The sequence below is a fragment of the Pleurodeles waltl genome, chromosome 5 (genome assembly GCF_031143425.1).
Source record: "Pleurodeles waltl isolate 20211129_DDA chromosome 5, aPleWal1.hap1.20221129, whole genome shotgun sequence".
NCBI lineage: Eukaryota > Metazoa > Chordata > Amphibia > Caudata > Salamandridae > Pleurodeles > Pleurodeles waltl.
This window is the reverse complement of record NC_090444.1, coordinates 450,535,565-450,553,226: the sequence shown is the minus strand read 5'-3', so window position 1 is coordinate 450,553,226 and position 17,662 is coordinate 450,535,565.

Genomic DNA, 17,662 nt, shown 5'->3' with positions numbered 1-17,662 from the left:
CTCTGGAGGGGGCAACATGCCCTGTGCTTGGTCCTGGGGAGTGCAAGGCCACAGTCTCCTAAGTGGGTGGCTACGTCCACTGGTACTGGAGGGGGCATTGTGCCTAATGTGCTTCATCCTGGGAAGGATGGGGTGAGTCGATGGCTTCTTCCACAGGTTCTGGAGGGGTCATTGTGCCCAGTGTGCTTCATCCTGGGAAGGATGGGGTGAGTCGATGGCTTCTTCCACTGGTCCTGGAAGGGGCATTGTGCCCAGTGTGCTTCATCCCGGGAAGGATGCAGTGAGTGGATGGCTTCTTCCACTGGTTCTGGAGGGGGCATTGAGCCCTGTGATGCAGATCTTGGGGAGTGCAAGGTCACAGTCTCTCACCTGGGCATCAGACCCACGGGATTTGCTGGGGCCAGGCCGCACAACAGCCCATGGAGGCAGGACTACACACTGCCCGCTGGCGGTGATGGCAGCTCAGTGGTGGCAGTGGTGGTGCAGGAGTCGGTGCTGGCAGTGGTGGAGAGAGGCGCCAATCCTTCTCCTGCTGCCTCAGAAGGCTGCCCATTGGGGCAGCTGCTGCTGCTGGTGGCGGTGCTGGCCGCGGTGCTGGCAGAGGTGGAGGGAGGCTCCAGCCCTTCCCCTGCGGCCTCAGACGGCTGAACCACCATGGTTGATGGCAGGGGCTCCGACTGAGTCCCAGCACCAGGCCTCTTGTCGTTTTTCCCTGCTGGTGCAGGCCCCTTGCCCTTCCTGTTAGCAGCTGGGGATTGCCCCTTGCCCTTCCCTGTAGCAGCTGGGGGTTCCTCCTTGCCCTTCCTAGACGCAGCTGGTGGTGTCTCCTTGCCCTTCCCTCTAGCAGCTGGGGGTGCCTCCTTGCCCTTCCTAGATGCAGCTGGTGGTGCCTCCTTACCCTTCCTAAATGCAGCTGGTACAGATACCCTTTCAGTGTGGCTGGCTGGTGCCCGGGATCCTCTCTCACCTGCAGTAGCTGTCAACACTACTGTGGCCGTGGACTTGGTGGCTGAGGTGCTCGCCTGGGTTCTGACCACCCTGGCCCGATGTGAAGGACGGGGGGGGAGTGCTAGGGAAAAGGTCAACGGTGGAGAGGAAAAGTTGCTTAGGCACATTGGGGCAGGAAGAGGGTGAAGGTTTGGGAGTGGAGGAAGAGGAAGTGGTTGTAGGAGGTGTCTCATGCTTTTGGGTGCAAGTGCATGGGCTGGATGGCTGTTGGGTGTCTGAGTGCTTGCGTTTGTGTACTTTGGGAGGAGGGGACACAGACAGAGTGGGAGAAGACACAGGGGACGTGTGCATGGCTGTGGGGTCGTGACTGCCAGTGAGGGGTGTGTAGTGATAGGTGTGAGGGTGGTAGTGGATGAAGATGTAGTGCAGGCAGGTGTGAGTGTAGAAGCTACTGGGAGGGAGGTGGACAATAAGGAGTAGGGGGACACAGTGGAGGCAGTGTATGTCGGTATGTCTGATTCTGGATGGTGTTTGTGTGAGTGCCTGTGAATGATGTGTGGTGCTCGTGTTTGCCTGAACCACTCCTCTGTGTTATCCTGTGAGCATGCTGGTTTGCCTGTGTGCTTGGGATAGGTTGGGGTTGAGGGGAATGGGATTGGGTAGAGGAAGTTGGAGGAGGAAGTCTAGAAACAGGGACAATGGCTGCCATCAGGGAGGAGGCCAGAGCCTGGATTGATCTCTTTTGGGCCACCATGCCAAAGTGAATGGCTTCCAGGAATGCATTTGTCTGTTGCAATGGATGGCATTCACAATGGTTGACTGCCCAACAAAGATGGATAGCAAGAGGTCAATGGCCTCCTCAATCAGGGCAGCAGGGCTAACTGGGCAGGGCCTGAGGTGCCTGGGGCAAAGAAGATGCCCACCCTCCTGGGTGAGCGGGCACGGGAAACTCGCTGAGGGGCTGCTGGGAGGGCAGTGCTGGTACGGGGGTGGTGGCTGTACCTGTAGTTGGGTGGGTACAGAGGTGTCCGCCACCACCAGGGAGGTTCCTTCGGAGGAGGTATCACTGTCAGGACTGTCCTCTCCAGGCTCTGCCATGGTGCTCCCCTCGCCCTCCGTCCCACTGGAGCCCTCACCGTTCATAGATTCGGCCTCTTGGGCCCTGGGGGATGCAGCTCTCCTCATCACCGGTGTCTCTGCTAGACACCAGCCCATGAACAGGGACACCTAACGCCAATAGCAGCATACCTGAGACCCACAGACCCCTGCCCAGTAGTGGATGCATACTAGCTAGGTTGGAGGAAGTTTACATCAGCCCCTGCCCAACATGGGACCTACCCTGCAATGTCCAGCCTGGCCTAGGGGCACTCACAGGCCCACAACCCCCACCCAGATGCCACCCTACCATGCGCAAGTAGTATATTGGGGCACTGTACTCACCCTCTTGTGGCTGCTGTGATGCCCCCAAGCGCCCATCCAGCTCTGGATAGGCCACCGCCAGTATGCGGGCCATCAGGGGGGTCAGGGTTCGACGGGCACCCCTTCCTCGTTGGGAGGCCATCCCCAGCTGGGCCTCCGCAGTCTTCTGTGCTCAGCATCCCAGGTCCTCCCACCGTTTCTGACAGTGGGTGCTCTGCCTGCCGTAGACCCCCAGGGTCCACACGTCCTTGGCGATAGCATGCCATATATTCTTTTTTCTGATGGGCGCTGACCTGCAGAGAAATACAAATAGGAAAAGATATCTGTCAGACCGTCCTGGCTGTTACACTCATGGCCCACCATAGCCCTCACTTCCCCTTACGCACAGACATGGCCCACCATACATGCAGCACGCTGCCCAGTGCCCTTCTACCAACCCCCCTTACGATGCCTTCACACACACCTTTCCATGCATTCATGCCTCATGCATCATGGTCACAGTGTACTCACCTGTTCTGGAGGCTCATACAGTATTCGGTACTGGGGTAGGACCCCATTCACCAGTCGCTCCAACTCCGCCGCAGTGAAGGCAGTGGCCCTTTCCCCAGTGACACGAGCCATGGTTGGTTCCAGACACAGTTCAGAGCATCACATGCAGTGTAGGTCCTCTCGTGTTGAAGGTGAGGGTGCAAGTGAGTGAACAGATAGAAAATGGCGGTCACGTCCGCAGCGGAGCGTACCGTCACTGCCGTAATATATCACCATTGGCCACTGTAACCCATAGGGCCCAATGGTAACCAATGAGGATTTGCATGGAGGTTTTCGACTGCCTCCCACAATGGTCCACAACGTCTGCTGAATTACCTCATTTCCACATGTCCCTCCTAACAGGACAGGCAGATGCCATTTCGGGGGGGGGGCAGGCCATGGCACCTAATTGTGTCACAGTACACATAAGCACCATTTGGGCCTATCCAACAATATACTGTTACAGTCACAACATGCAATGAAGTGTAATGTTTGGAAATATGGGATACTGACCAGCTGCTCACCGTTTTGCCCCCTAGATTGCAACCGCTGCAGATGAATAGGAGATGGAGACATCCCCCGTGTACAGGCCCCTGGTGGACTTGGCAACCATGGAGGACAGGCACATTATCCTCACCTATAGACTGGACAGGGCCACAAACACAGAGCTGTGTGCCCAATTGGGGCCTGACCTGATATCTGCCATACGTCACCCCACTGGGATCCCCCCTCTTGTGCAAGTGCTATCAGTGCTCCATTTCCTGGCAACTGGCTCCTTCCAAGTGACAGTGGGCTTGGCAGCAGGAATGTCACAGCCAATGTTCTCAATAATGCTGACTAGAGTGTTGTCTGCCCTGATTAAACACATGCACAGCTACATCGTTTTCCCCCAGGTGGAGGATTTGGCCACAGTGAAAGCTGATTTATATGCAATGGGACATATCCCCAACATTGTTGGGGCTATTGATGGTACACATATTGCATTTGCCCCCCCCCAGAGAAATGAACAGGTGTTCCGAAATCGAAAGAGCTTTCACTCATGAATGTGCAGATAGTGTGCCTGGCGGACGAGTACATCTCCCATGTCAATGCAAATTATCCGGGGTCTGTGCATGATGCCTTTATCCTGAGTAATGGCAGCATCCCATATGTGATGGCTCAACTCCAGAGGCACAGGGCGTGGCTAATAGATGAGCCCTGGTTCCCACCCAGTGGATGTGGGTGTATGGGTATGGTGTGGGCCCTAAGGGTTAGTGTGTGTCTAGCAGTTATTCCTTGATAGTTGCAGGTGACTCTCATTACCCCAACCTCTCATGGCTTCTGACTCCTGTGTGGAATCCCAGGACAAGGGCAGAGGAACCTTACAATGAGGCACATGGGCGAAGAAGAAGAATCATAGAGAGGACATTCGGCATCCTTAAGGCTAGGTTTCGTTGCCTCCACCTGACAGGTGTTTCCCTGTGCTACTCACCCAAGATGGTGTACCAGATCATCATGGCTTGCTGTATGTTGCACAACCTTGCCTTACGTCACTAGGTGCCTTTTCTGCAGGAGGATGACGCTGGAGATGGCTATGTGGCAGCAGTGGACCCTGTGGATAGTGAAGATGAGGAGGCAGAGGATGAGGACAACAGAAGTGCAATAATTCATCAATACTTCCAATGACACACAGGTTAGACAGTGTAACTTTACTTTTAATTGACAGCTTTGTGTTTGACATTGTCACTGGCAGGCTGATTTTCCCGCTTCTACGGCCACTTACTGTACCCTTTGGCATCTCCATTTGCAGATATTTGTGCCCCACTATCGTTCCTGGTGTATTGACTGCAGCCAACTACAGGTCATTCCTATGTATACATTACTGTAGAGTTGTATTGCAGTGTTTAAAGCTTTGTAATCGAATACATATCATTTGACAGACTCCATACTTGTATTTTTTCAAATGGTGTTTAATTAAGTGCTAATAAGGAGAGGGGATGTGCAATGGGCTGGGGTGATGATGGAGGAAAGTCCAGGATAGAGTCCAGTCTATGTGGATCCCAGGTGCATTGTCCAAGGGGGCATAGGATGTGGAGCAGTGGCAGTTCAAAGTGGACAGGGTGACAGGGTCGGACACAAGGGTGACAATCAGGAGAGTCTTATTTCCTGGCGGGGGTCTTGGAAATAATCTCTGGCTTCTGCCTGGATCGGAGGGACCATTTGTGGGGTGGCTCTCCTTCTGCAGGGGGAGGGGTGATGGTGGCCTGTTGGTCATGTGGCGGGGCCTCCTGTCCACTAACGGCAGCAGAGGTGGAGGGCTGTTCATCAGGTTGGCTAGTGGTAGGGGCCTGGTGGTGTGCCACTGCCTCCCTCATACTGTTGGCCATGTCTGCCAGCACCCCTGTCATGGAGACCAGGTGTTCATGGACTTCAAGTCCTCCCTAATCCCCAGTTACTGTCCCTCCTGCAGCTGCTAGTTCTCCTGCAACTTGTCTAGTATCTGGCCCATCATCTCCTGGGAATAGTGGTATGCTGCCAGGATATTGGTGAGTGCCTCCTGGAGAGTTGGTTCCCTGGGCCTGTCCTCCTCCTGTCACACAGCAGGCCTCCCAGCTTCCCTGCTGACTTGTGCCTCTGTCCCCTGAACCATGTGCCACCTGACTCCAGGTCCCTGATCGTCCTGTGTCTGTGGAGTGGCCTGGGGTCCCTGTAGTGGTGGAAACACTGCTGATTGACTTGTCCTGGGGAGAGAGGTATGGGCCTGCTGGGTGGGTACTGTGCTGGTGTTTCCTGCGGGGGAGGCCCTGTGGTGGTATGGGACTGTGCCTGGGTAACCGACTGTCCAGAGATCCCTCATGGGCCAGGTTGGTCATCCATATCCAGGCGTCCAGAGCTGCTGTCATCACTGTGGGCCTCTTCTGGGGGGGGCTGGATGTTGCTGGCACCTCCTCTCCGGTGACGTTGGCTGGGGGACCTGTGGGGATGTAAATACAGTGTTATTGTTTCTGCGTGTGACATCTTGTGCATGGGTGTGTTGCCCTCTATGATTGTTATTGCCCTAGCAGCTTTGACTTGTGTGAGTAGTTATTTAGTGGGCTTGCTGTTTCCCTCTAGTGTGCATGCTTTAGTGATGGGTGTCCATGCAAGTCTGTTATGGGGGTCCATGCATTGGTGTTGCATGCAGGGCTTGTTATTGGGATTAGTGGGTTGTGATGGTGGGGTGTGTAGGAGGCGGTGGAGTGATAAGGGTGGGAGTTTGTGATGGCATGCAGGTGGGGGGGGTGATAGTAGTAAAGGGTTGACTTACCAGAGTCTAGTCCTCCTCCTACTCCTACTCCTGCCAGGCCCTCAGGATGCATGATTGCCAAGACTTTCTCCTCCCATGTTGTTAGTTGTGGGGGAGGAGGTGGGGGTCCACTGCCAGTCCTCTGTACAGCTATTTGGTGTCTTGCTGCTGTGGAACGCACCTTCCCCCGTAGGTCGTTCTACCTCTTCCTGATGTCATCCCTTTTTCTGGGATGCTGTTCTAGGGCGTTTACCTTGTCCACAATCCTCCTTCATAGGTCCATCTTCCTTGCAATGGATTTCTGCTGCACCTGTAATCGGAATAGCTGTGTCTCTCTCCGGATGATTTCCTCCACCATGACCCTTAGCTCCTCCTCTGAGAACCTGGGGTGTTGTTGTGGTGCCATGGGTGTAGTGTGAGTGGTGTGGGTGAGGGTGTTGGGGTGGTGTGTTGGGGTGTGTGATGTGAGGTGCATGGATGGTGTATAGGTGATGGTGGTGTGTGGCTATGGTCTTGTCTGTGGTCTTGCTATCTCTCTTGTGGCACTTGTTTGTAATGTTAAAGGGTTGTGGGTAATGTGGATGTGTGTTTTATAGTGGTGTATGTATAAGTGTCAGGTGTGTGTAGTTGAATTGTCCAATGTGATGTTGTTTTGTTAGTGTGCGTGTTTTGTGAGCATGGCGGTATGTACCATTAATGTTTTATCACCATTGAATGTCCGCCATGGTGATTCGTGGGTCATAATATTGTGGGCATAGTTCTGTTGGCGTAATGGTGTGGGTTTTGCTACCGCCAGTTTATCACTGACGTTTGGGCTGGCGGACTTGTGAGTGTGGCTGTGTAGTGACGGATTGCAATGTGTGTGACATAATATGGGTAGCGGTGATCCATGGCGGTATGTTGGCGGCAGTCAGCATGGCGGTAAGCAGTATTTACCGCCAATGTCATAATGAGGTCCTCAGTGTGGACAAGTTTTTGGTCCTGTTCAAGGGTCGTTTGGTTTTTAGGCATTACATTCCCAGCAAGAGGGCACGGTATGAAATTAAATTGTATATGCTGTCTGAAAGTAGTACAGGATATGTTTATAATTTCTGGGTCTACACTGGTAGGGATTCCAGTATCGACCCACCTGGTTGTCTGCCCACTTTTGGAGTTTTGGTAGACGACTGTTTAACAAAGGTCACCATGTGTATGTAGATAACTTCTACATTGGAGTTCAGTTGTTCAAGGAGTTGTTCAGAGTGAACACTGTTGCTTGTGGCACAATCCGCTCCAACCGGAAAGGCTATCCAAGGGAGCTTGACTGATAAAAACTTGAGAGGGGAGAGTGCAGTGCCTTGCGGAATGATGAACTGCTAGCTCTGAAATTTGAAGACTGGAGGGATGTGTACATGCTAACTACCATCCATGATGAGAGTACTTCACCTGTGGCTGTTTGGGGTCAAGTTGCTGAAGTGCGCAAACCTGTGTGCATTTTAGAGTACATTAAGCACATGGGTGGTGTTGATAGAGTAGATCAGAGGCTGGAAACCTACACTGCTGTTTGTAAGTCTTATGTGCGGTATAAAGAGTTGGCCATCCATTTGTTCAATCTGACAATGTTTAATGCTTTTATTGTGTTTAAGGATTGTTCCCCTGAGTCAAGGATGAAATCTGTTAAATTTCAGGAGTCAGTGATACACAGCCTTGTTACGGTGGTTCATGCAAGAGTTCCTAGAGTAGCAGTTGTGGAGGATGTGGCTAGGTAGAAAGATCGCCACTTTCCTGATCAGATTCCCCCCACTCCCCAAAAAACTTTCCCACTACAAAATGTAGAAAGCCGAATGTACTGTCCCGACTGTCCTTCAAAACCTCGGCTGTCTGTGGCAGGCTGTTTCAGGAGTTACCACACACAAAAATTACTGGGAACTACCGTGAGCGTAAACTGTCATTTTATATTTTCATATGTTCAGTTTCACTGTTGGCATTACTGTCATGTATTCAGTTAGCGCTTTTGTGTTTGTAGTTGTGTACCAATTAGTTAGTGGTTTCTCTGTTGTTTAAAAACAAAAAAAGTGATGGCGTGTACATGGAGTGGCGCTTGGCTGGCGGTGTGTGTGGAGTGGCGCTTGGCTGGCGGTGTACATGGGTCGGCGCTTGGCTGATGGTGTGTGTGGAGTGGCACTTGGCTGGTGGTGTGTGTGGGGTGTAGCTTGACTGGCGGTGTGCGTGGGGTGGCGATTGGCTGGTGGTGTGTGTGGGGTCGCGCTTGGCTGGCAGTGTGTGTGGGGTGGCACTTGGCTGGCAGTGTGCATGGAGTGGCGCTTGGCTGGCGGTGCAAGCCAAACACCAGTCCACACACTCCCATCAGCTGGTGTGAATCCTGTATCAGGCATGTGGACGTATGAAAGTGATGGGCCCTTGCATTGCGCTGTCTGTTGATGCGAGTGTTGTAATGTGCTGGGCCCGCGGCTGGCGGCGTGAATGGTCTTGTGCATGTCATGTATGAAAGGTGTGTGAATGGACTGTAAAGCGGTTGGTACCTTGATGAAGCTTTACAGCTCACGAGCTGGGAGACATTGGTTCAGTTTTTTGACCATTCAGTTATTAACAGTGCATTTCACTTTTGTGAAATCTCTTGTCCTTAAAATTTGATCTACTGAACCATCACTCGCCCTCGTGACAAATCCAACCAATATGTGTGGTAAAAATGACAAAACCTGCTCCGCTGTAATAGGTATCGCAGCATACCCGTGACACGTTAGTTGTCTCGGGTGGGACCCCGATGATGAAGCATGTCACCAACTTGGTTGGTGGGTGAGGGGTCTTTTTAAAATAACTTAAGTGTGTTTCTTTTCACAATTTTAGTGTTTGGAACATCACAGAAGTACATGCACACATCAAAATGATCTATTACAAAACTACCTGTGTTGGGGGGCACCTACGTTTTTGGTCCCGGGTGCAGCCTTCATCTAGGGAAACCTACCAAACCCAGACATTTTTTAAAACTAGACACCCCAAGGAGTCAAGGGAGCTGTGGCTTGCCTGGATCCCCCATTTTCTTACCCATACTCCTCTGCAAACCTCAACATTTGCTTACAAAAGCATATTTTCTCACTTTTGTTTGTAGGATCACTGCCACCCAGTATTCCCCTCAGTCTCCCAAGTAAAATGATACCTCACTTGTGTGGGTCTCCAAAGCAGAGTCAGCCTAAAGATGTATAAAAAAAAAAGATGTGCTTTTCAACTCGCTGTGCTATCCCCTAAATCTCTACAGGTTTTTGGCCTTTTTCTGTTGCAGGCCCCTGGGCCACCCACACAAGTCAGGTATCATTTATATCAGGAGACTTAGGTGAACGCTGGGTGGAAGGAACTTTGTGGCTCCTCTCAGGTTCCAGAACTTTCTGTCACTGAAATGTGAGGAAAACGTGTTATTTCAGCCAAATTTTCAGGTTTGCAATGGATTCTGGGTGAGAAAACACTGGGGGATCAACGCAAGTCACACCTCCCTGGAATCCCTCAGGTGTCTAGTTTTCAGAAATGTTTGGGTTTGGTAGGTTTCTCTATATGGCTGCTGAGCACAGGACCAAAAACGCAGGTGCCCCGCAAAAATAGTTAGTTTTGTATTTGATAATTATGATGTGTCCACATAGTGTTTTGGGGCATTTCCTTTCGCAGGCAATAGGCCTACCCACACAAGTGATGTACCATTTTTATGGGGAGACTTGGGGGAACACTGGGTGGAAGGAAGTTTATGGCTCCACTCAGATTCCTGAACTTTCTGTCAACGAAATGTGAGGAAAAAGTGTTTTTTTTTGCCACATTTTGTGGTTTGCAAAGGATTCTGGGTAACAGAACTTGGTGAGAGTCCCACAAGTCACCCCATCTTGGATTTCCCTAGGTGTCTAGTTTAAAAAAATGCACAGGTTTGGTAGGTTTCCCTAGGTGCCGGCTGAACTAGAAGTCAAAATCCACAACTAGGCACTTTGCAAAAAACAGCTCTATTTTCTTTGGGAAAATGTGATGTGTCCATGTTGTGTTTAGGGGCATTTCCTGTTGCAGGCACTAAGGCTACCCACACAAGTGAGGTGTCATTTTTCTCGGGAGACTTTGGGAAAGGTTGGGTGGGCGGAACTTTGGGGCTCCTCTCAGATTCCAGAACTTTCTTTCACCGAAATGTAAGGAAAAAGTGTTTTTTAGCCAAATTTTGAGGTTTGCACAGGATTCTCAGGAACAGAACCTGGTTAGAGCCCCGCAGGTAACCCCATCTTGGATTCCCCTAGGCGTCGACTTTAAAAAAATGCACAGGTTTTGTAGGTTTCCCTAGGTGCCGGCTGAGCTAGAGGCCAAAACCCACAGCTAGGCACTTTGGCCCTCATTCTGACCTTGGCGGGCGGCGGAGGCCGCCCGCCAAAGTCCCGCTGTCAGGTTACCGTTCCGCGGTCGAAAGACCGCGGCGGTAATTCTGACTTTCCCGCTGGGCTGGCGGGCGGTCGCCTTCAGACCGCCAGCCAGCCCAGCGGGAAAGAGGCTTCCACGATGAAGCCGGCTCGGAATCGAGCCGGCGGAGTGGAAGCTGTGCGACGGGTGCAGTTGCACCCGTCGCGTATTTCACTGTCTGCACAGCAGACAGTGAAATACATGTAGGGGCCCTCTTACGGGGGCCCCTGCAATGCCCATGCCAGTGGCATGGGCACTGCAGGGGCCCCCAGGGGCCCCGCGACCCCCCCTACCGCCATCCAGATCTCGGCGGTCCGACCGCCGGGATCTGGATGGCGGTAGGGGGGGTCGGAATCCCCGCGGCGGTGCAGCAAGCTGCGCCGCCGCGGAGGATTCAATGGGGCCGCGGTACACTGGCGGGACCCCGCCAGTGGTGCCGGTCCGACCGCGGCTTTACCGCCGCGGTCGGAATCCCCATTGGAGCACCGCCGGCCTGTCGGCGGTGCTCCCGCGGTCCTCCGCCCTGGCGGTCAAAGACCGCCAGGGTCAGAATGACCACCTTTGTTTTCTTTGGGAAAATGTGATGTGTCCACATTGTGTTTTGGGTCATTTCCTGTCACGGGCACTAGGCCTACCCAAACAAGTGAGGTACCATTTTTTTCGGGAGACTTATGGAAGCGCTGGGTGGAAGGAAATTTGTGGCTCCTCTCAGATTCCAGAACTTTCTGTCACTGAAATGTGAAGAAAAAGTGTTTCATTTGCCAAATTGTGAGGTTTGCAAAGGATTCTGGGTAACAGAACCTGGTGAGAGCCGCACAAGTCACCACATCTTGGATTCCCTTAGGTGTCTAGTTTTTAAAAATGCACAGGTGTGGTAGGTTTCCGTAGGTTCCGGCTGAGCTAGAGGCCAAAATCCACAGCTAGGCACTTTGCAAAAAACAGCTCTGTTTTCTTTGGGAAAATGTGATGTGTCCACATTGTGTTTTGAGGCATTTCCTGTCGCGGGCACTTTGCCTACCCACACAAGTGAGGTACCATTTTTATTGGGAGTCTTTGGGGAATGCCTGGTGGAAGGAAATTTGTGGCTCCTTTCAGATTCCAGGACTTTCTGTCACCAAAATGTGAGGAAAAAGTGGGTTTGTTTGCCAAATTTTGAGGTTTGCAAAGGATTCTGGGTAACAGAACTTGGTGAGAGCCCCACAAGTCACCCTATCTTGGACTTCCCTATGTGTGTAGTTTAAAAAAATGAACAGCTTTGGTAGGTTTCCGTAGGTGCTGGCTCAGCTAGATGCCAAAATCCACAGCTAGGCACTTTGCAAAAAACAGCTTTGTTTTCTTTGGGGAAAATGTGGAGTCCACGTTGTGTTTTGGGGCATTTCCTGTCATGGGCACTAGGCCTACTCACACAAGTGAGGTACCATTTTTATTGGGAGACTTGGGAGAACACTGGGTGGAAGAAAAGTTGTGGCTCCTCTCAGATTCCCGAACTTTCTGTCACCGAAATGTGAGGAAAAAGTGTTTTATTTGCCAAATTTTGTGGTTTGCAAAGGATTCTGGGTAACAGAACTTGGTGAGAGCCCCACAAGTCACCCCATCTTGGATTTCCCTAGGTGTCTAGTTTTCAACAATTCACAGGTTTGGTAGGTTTCCTCAGGTGCCGGCTGAGCTAGAGGCCAAAATCCACAGCTAGGCAAGTTCCAAAAAACAGCTCTGTTTTCTTTGGGAAAATGTGATGTGTCCATGTTGTGTTTTGGGGCATTTCCTGTCGCGGGTGCTAGGCCTACCCACACAAGTGAGGTACCATTTTTATTGGGGGACTTGGGGGAACGCTGGGTTGAAGGAAATGTGTGGCTTCTCTCAGATTCCAGAACTTTGTGTCTCCGAAATGTGAGGAAAAAGTGTGTTTTGCCAAATTTAAGGTTTGCAGAGGATTCTAGGTAAAAGATACTGCTGAGAGCCACACAAGTCACCCCATTCTGAACTTCCCTAGGTGTCTAGTTTTAAAAAATGCAGAGGTTTGGTAGGTTTCCCTAGGTGGTGGCTGAGCTACAGGCCAAAATCCACAGTTATGCACTTTCTAAAAAAACACGTCAGTTTTCTGTGGGAAAATGTGATGTGTCCATGTTGCATTTCCTGTCGTGGGCATTAGGCCTAACCACGGAAGTGAGGTACCAATTTTATCAAGAGACTTGGGGGAGCACAGAATAGCAGAACAAGTGTTATTGCCGCTTGTGTTTCTCTATATTTTTTCCTTCCAAATGTAAGACGGTGTGTAAAAAAAGACGCCTATTTGAGAAATGCCCTGTGATTCACATGCTAGTATGGGGCACCCTGGAATTCAGAGATGTGCAAATAACCACTGCTTCTCAACACCTTTTCTTGTGCCCAATACAAAGGTTTTCTTGGTACCTATTTTTCACTCTTTATATTTCAGCAAATTAATTGCTGAATACCCGGTATAGGATGAAAACCCATTGCAAGGTGCAGCTCATTTACTGGCTCTGCGTACCTAGGGTTCTTGATGAACCTACAAGCCCTATATATCCCCGCAACCCGAAGAGTCTAGCAGACGTAATGTTATATTGCTTTCAAAAATTTGACATTGCAGGAAAAAGTTACAGAGTAAAACATTGAGGAAAATGGCTGTTTTTTTCACCTCAATTTCAATATTTTTTTTACTTTCTGTAGGAAACCCTTGTAGGATCTACACAAGTTACCCCTTGCTGATTTCAGAATTTTGTCTACTTTTAGGAAATGTTTAGCTTTCTGGGATACAGCATTGGTTTCATACCCATTTCTGTCACTAACTGAAAGGAGGCTGAAAGCAAAAAAAATAGTAAAAAATGGGGTATGTCCCAGTAAAATGCCAAAATTGTGTTGAAAAATGGGGTTTTCTGATTCAAGTCTGCTTGTTCCTGAAAGCTAGGATGCTGGTGATTTTATCACCACAAATCCTATGTTGATGCCATTTTCAGGGGAAAAACCACAAGCAGTAAAAAAAAAAAAAAAAAAATCTTCACTGTATTTTGGCTAATTTCTTGGTCTCCTTCAGGGGAACCCACAAAGTCTGGGTACCTCTAGAATCCCTAGGATGATGGATAAAAAGGACGCAAATTTGGTGTGGGTAGCTTTTGTGGACAAAAAGTTATGAGGGTCTAAGCGCAAACTGCTCCAAATAGACAAAAAAGGCCTGGCACCTGAGGGGAAAAGGCCTGGCAGGGAAGGGGTTAAATAATGGCGCTAAGCAAGCTTAGCGCCATTATTTAGTGCCCCCATCCCCCATGCTTGATTTTAGCATGGGGGATAAATATGGTGTTAAAGACATATCATAATTTTCTGCATGGGAAACTCCTACCTTGCATCTCATTGACACAAGGTAGGTTTCTATGTCCAGAAAATGATGTTAACTCCATAACTTTGGTGCTAGACGGGTCCAGAACCAAAGTATAAATATGGAGTTAGGTTTGCCCTGAATTAGCATCATAAAAAAGGATGCTAATTCAGTTCAAACCAAGTATAAATATGTCCCTTAGTTCCTAACTTTCTTCCTTTTTGGTAGGCAATTAAGGATTAAACAACCAAGTGGGTCAAAAGGCAGAGAGAGCCTTTCAAATGCAATGGCAGCATCTAACTGCTATTGGGCTAATATTATCACTCCTTGGGTAAACTAATGGGTTTCTTAAAAAGATGTTAAGTAGAAAAATGCAAACGGCAGAACCCAAAATGACATTAGAGACACTGTGAAAGGAGAAACAATGCACTCCAAATTAGGTGGAGTGCCTTATTTGGGTCCCTGCCTTGAAGAAGTGCTGCACGTGCTGCAGATGTTGTGCTGGGATGGCCCCCAGTAAAAATACACATCGCATTGTATACTTTGGATTAATACCCCATGTGCTTTATGTTTAGAATTTCAGGCCTCATAAACATCTCAACCTCATCTCAGCAAGAATCCCGGAGCTATTTTTCTTTAGGCACTTACCACCAGCTGAGGAGTTATTGCATAATTGGTATCTAAAATTAGTTGAACTAAAACAATGCCGTGCTTTATTGCAGAGCCCTTGCAAATACTCCTATAGTTTTGCTATTTCAGAGATAGTTAAATTTTTTTCCAATCTGTTTCAGTTGCTAGCAACTTCCAAAAATGTTGTTTCATTAAATTAACGTGAACTTGAAGTATTTATCTGCAGAAATGTACAGTGGCGGCTCCTCCGTGTGGGCGGAGGAGAGCTGCCTCCCACCAGCAGCGGCAGCTGCAAAACCTTTTAAAGAAATGATAACCGATAATAAACTAAGTTTATCATCATTTTCTTTGAAAGGGACGGGCCAGGGGGGTGAATTGCACTGAGGGGAGTGCTCAGCACTCCCCCTTCACAGCGCATATGTGTTTGGCCGGCCGTCTCAGGCCGGCCAAACACACATGTCCTGCAGGCTACCAGACTGCCTGGGAGCGCCCTGGCTGGGCTCTCCCAGGCTATCCTGACGCTGCTCTGAGCAGCATCAGGATTGGCACAGGGCAGGCTGGGAGGCTGTGCCTGCAGAGGCAGAGGAGTGTCGAGGGACAAGGAGCGGCAGAGGATGTAAGTGTTTAAAAAAAATAAAAAAAATAATTACCATTTTTCCCTTCCTCCTTCCCAACTCGCCCCTTCGTGGCCCGTGAGCTACTGAAAATATAGCTGTCAGAATTGGAATGGAACTGACAATAGGCCTGGGCTCCAAAATATAAGTGACTGCATTGCAAAATTAGGAATTCTTTACACAGAACCCGTATTTATGCAGTCATCTAAAAATATGAATGTAAAATACAAAGGCAAATTCAGATATGCATGCATTTGTGCATACTTTAATGTCTGCAAGAATCAATATATATAGCTGCAAAAACATGAGAGTGTCTGTGTGTGTGTGTGTGTGTGTGAAGTCTTTCATGTTTAACTTAGAAGAGAGGAGTTTAATAAATCTTCTTTTCCCTGTACATTAGCACACTAATAGTAAACTATAGAGAAAACAAAAGCTTATTTAACTGTAAAAAAGTTGGTAAAAATGTTACTGTAAATTAGTTTGATATATTTGATATATTTTAAATATAGAACAAAAAAAAGCAAGGTAATATTGAATTAACATTTTAATTATTTCATTAAATATATTGCTTTAAATGAACATTATTTTTCTGAAGTTTCAATTAAAGAATAAATTGCCACTTAAAGTTTAAAAATAGATATGTTTGTAATTCTGAAAAAAAATATTAAAGTGGTATATTGAATTAAGCAAAAGTAATTTATTATATTTTATTGAAATGTAATGGTACTTTTTCAAGTAAAAAGGGTTCTTAAAATATGTATGATTGAATAATAAATGTGTTTTTACATTTTTGTATTTTAAATTATATTTATTTATATAGTTAACTAGTTTAAAAAATAGAATTAATTTCAACATATTTCCTAAGGGTTTTTTTAAGTACCTTTCTACATTATTTTCAATGAGAAGGTGTTGCAGTACCAGTGGATGCTTGTGTGTGGTGCTGAACACACTCCAGCTGTGAGCTGGAATAATTTACTACTGCTTTAGTACCCCTTTTGGCTGTAATAACTTTAGAAGTGCAGTTTTTGAATTGCAATGGGTTTACCCCTTTGAGGGTGGGTGCACATCCCTTCCATCCCTCCTTAACATTTCACAAACTCTCCTGTAACCCCTCCTTAATTCACCCTAATTCTCTTCCCTTTAGTCTAAAGCATTTCAATTTTCCAGTTACTCTCTTCTGTCCTTCCCACATTTACTACTAAAGCATTTGTTATTATGTGAGGAGACCCCGCAGTTGGGCCCGAGATCTCTGCACGGAAAAAGATAGGAGGTTCCAAGGCAGAAATACCACACTTAAATTTGTGAATAAAATGTTGTATTATGTTAGTAGTAATACTGCAGTACTACAAAACACACTACAAAATGCAGTTTATGAATAGCACACGCCACCATCTTCTATTATTATCCATGCTTGTCTACCTGCAAAATTAACTTTTCTGCGTATAAAAAAGAGCCACTCACAATAAAATAAGCCCGTTTTGAAAAGGTGATATTTGTTACTCTGAGCTCAGGGCCCTATTTACAAACTGCATATTGTTGTATATGTTTAGTAATGTAGCACAATATTAAAAAAAGGTTTTGTCGTTACATTCTTTCATCATTAAATTATTTATATTTTTATCTATTTCAAGCAATTTAACATTATATCTTACAAGGTTTTATTTGAAGTACATAGCTTCATTATTTTCATTATGGTAGGATCAGTGGCTGACTGTGTGTGGTGCTGGACTTACCACTATGTCTTTTTGGCAATAGTGAGTTACAATCATAAATTTGCCTCCACCACCTTTTTCAGGGTGTGAAGATGTATAAGTCTTCATTTTTTAGTAACTTTGATTTTGTGAATAGACAAAAGTAGTAAAAAAAATTCTAATTTTGATAATCACAGTACACATGTTGCAGGCTTTCAGAATATCCAGCCAATACTCATCTTCACCTTACCCAGCCTTCAACTATCAAAGAGAACTGAGTCACTCTATCTTTCCATTCCCTTAAAATTGTTTTTGTCATTATTGATCCTTTTGCAATAACGTAAGTGAGGCACATTGTAACTGTATCCAAGAGTTACCTTCTTGAAAGGTTGTCGCCCAGGATGGTTGCATTTTGTTTTCAAACATACACAGATATCCATTTCTGAATTACAAATCCAGTTGATAAAGATGTATCGTGATCTTCCTGTCAACAGGCATTGGGATCTCTGAACTACTGTGATTGGTCAGTAAAGCAGTGGATTTGGAAAGCAGTATTTTTGCTATTTTACCTGTGCTATATAAAATAATTGGAAGATACATCTGCCATCTGCTGAATTTATTTTGACAATGTTAATCTCTCAATTATTTTCTTTGAATGCTATCCAGTTTCCAGATTATTTTCCATTGGGGCATTTAGATGAATAATCAATACCTTCTACCCCAGACGTATGTTCTGTTTTGCAGAATATATAGAAAGATCTAATAGCTTAAACTCCTGTGCAAGAAACTATAATTAAGAAAATAAAGAAAGCCCCAG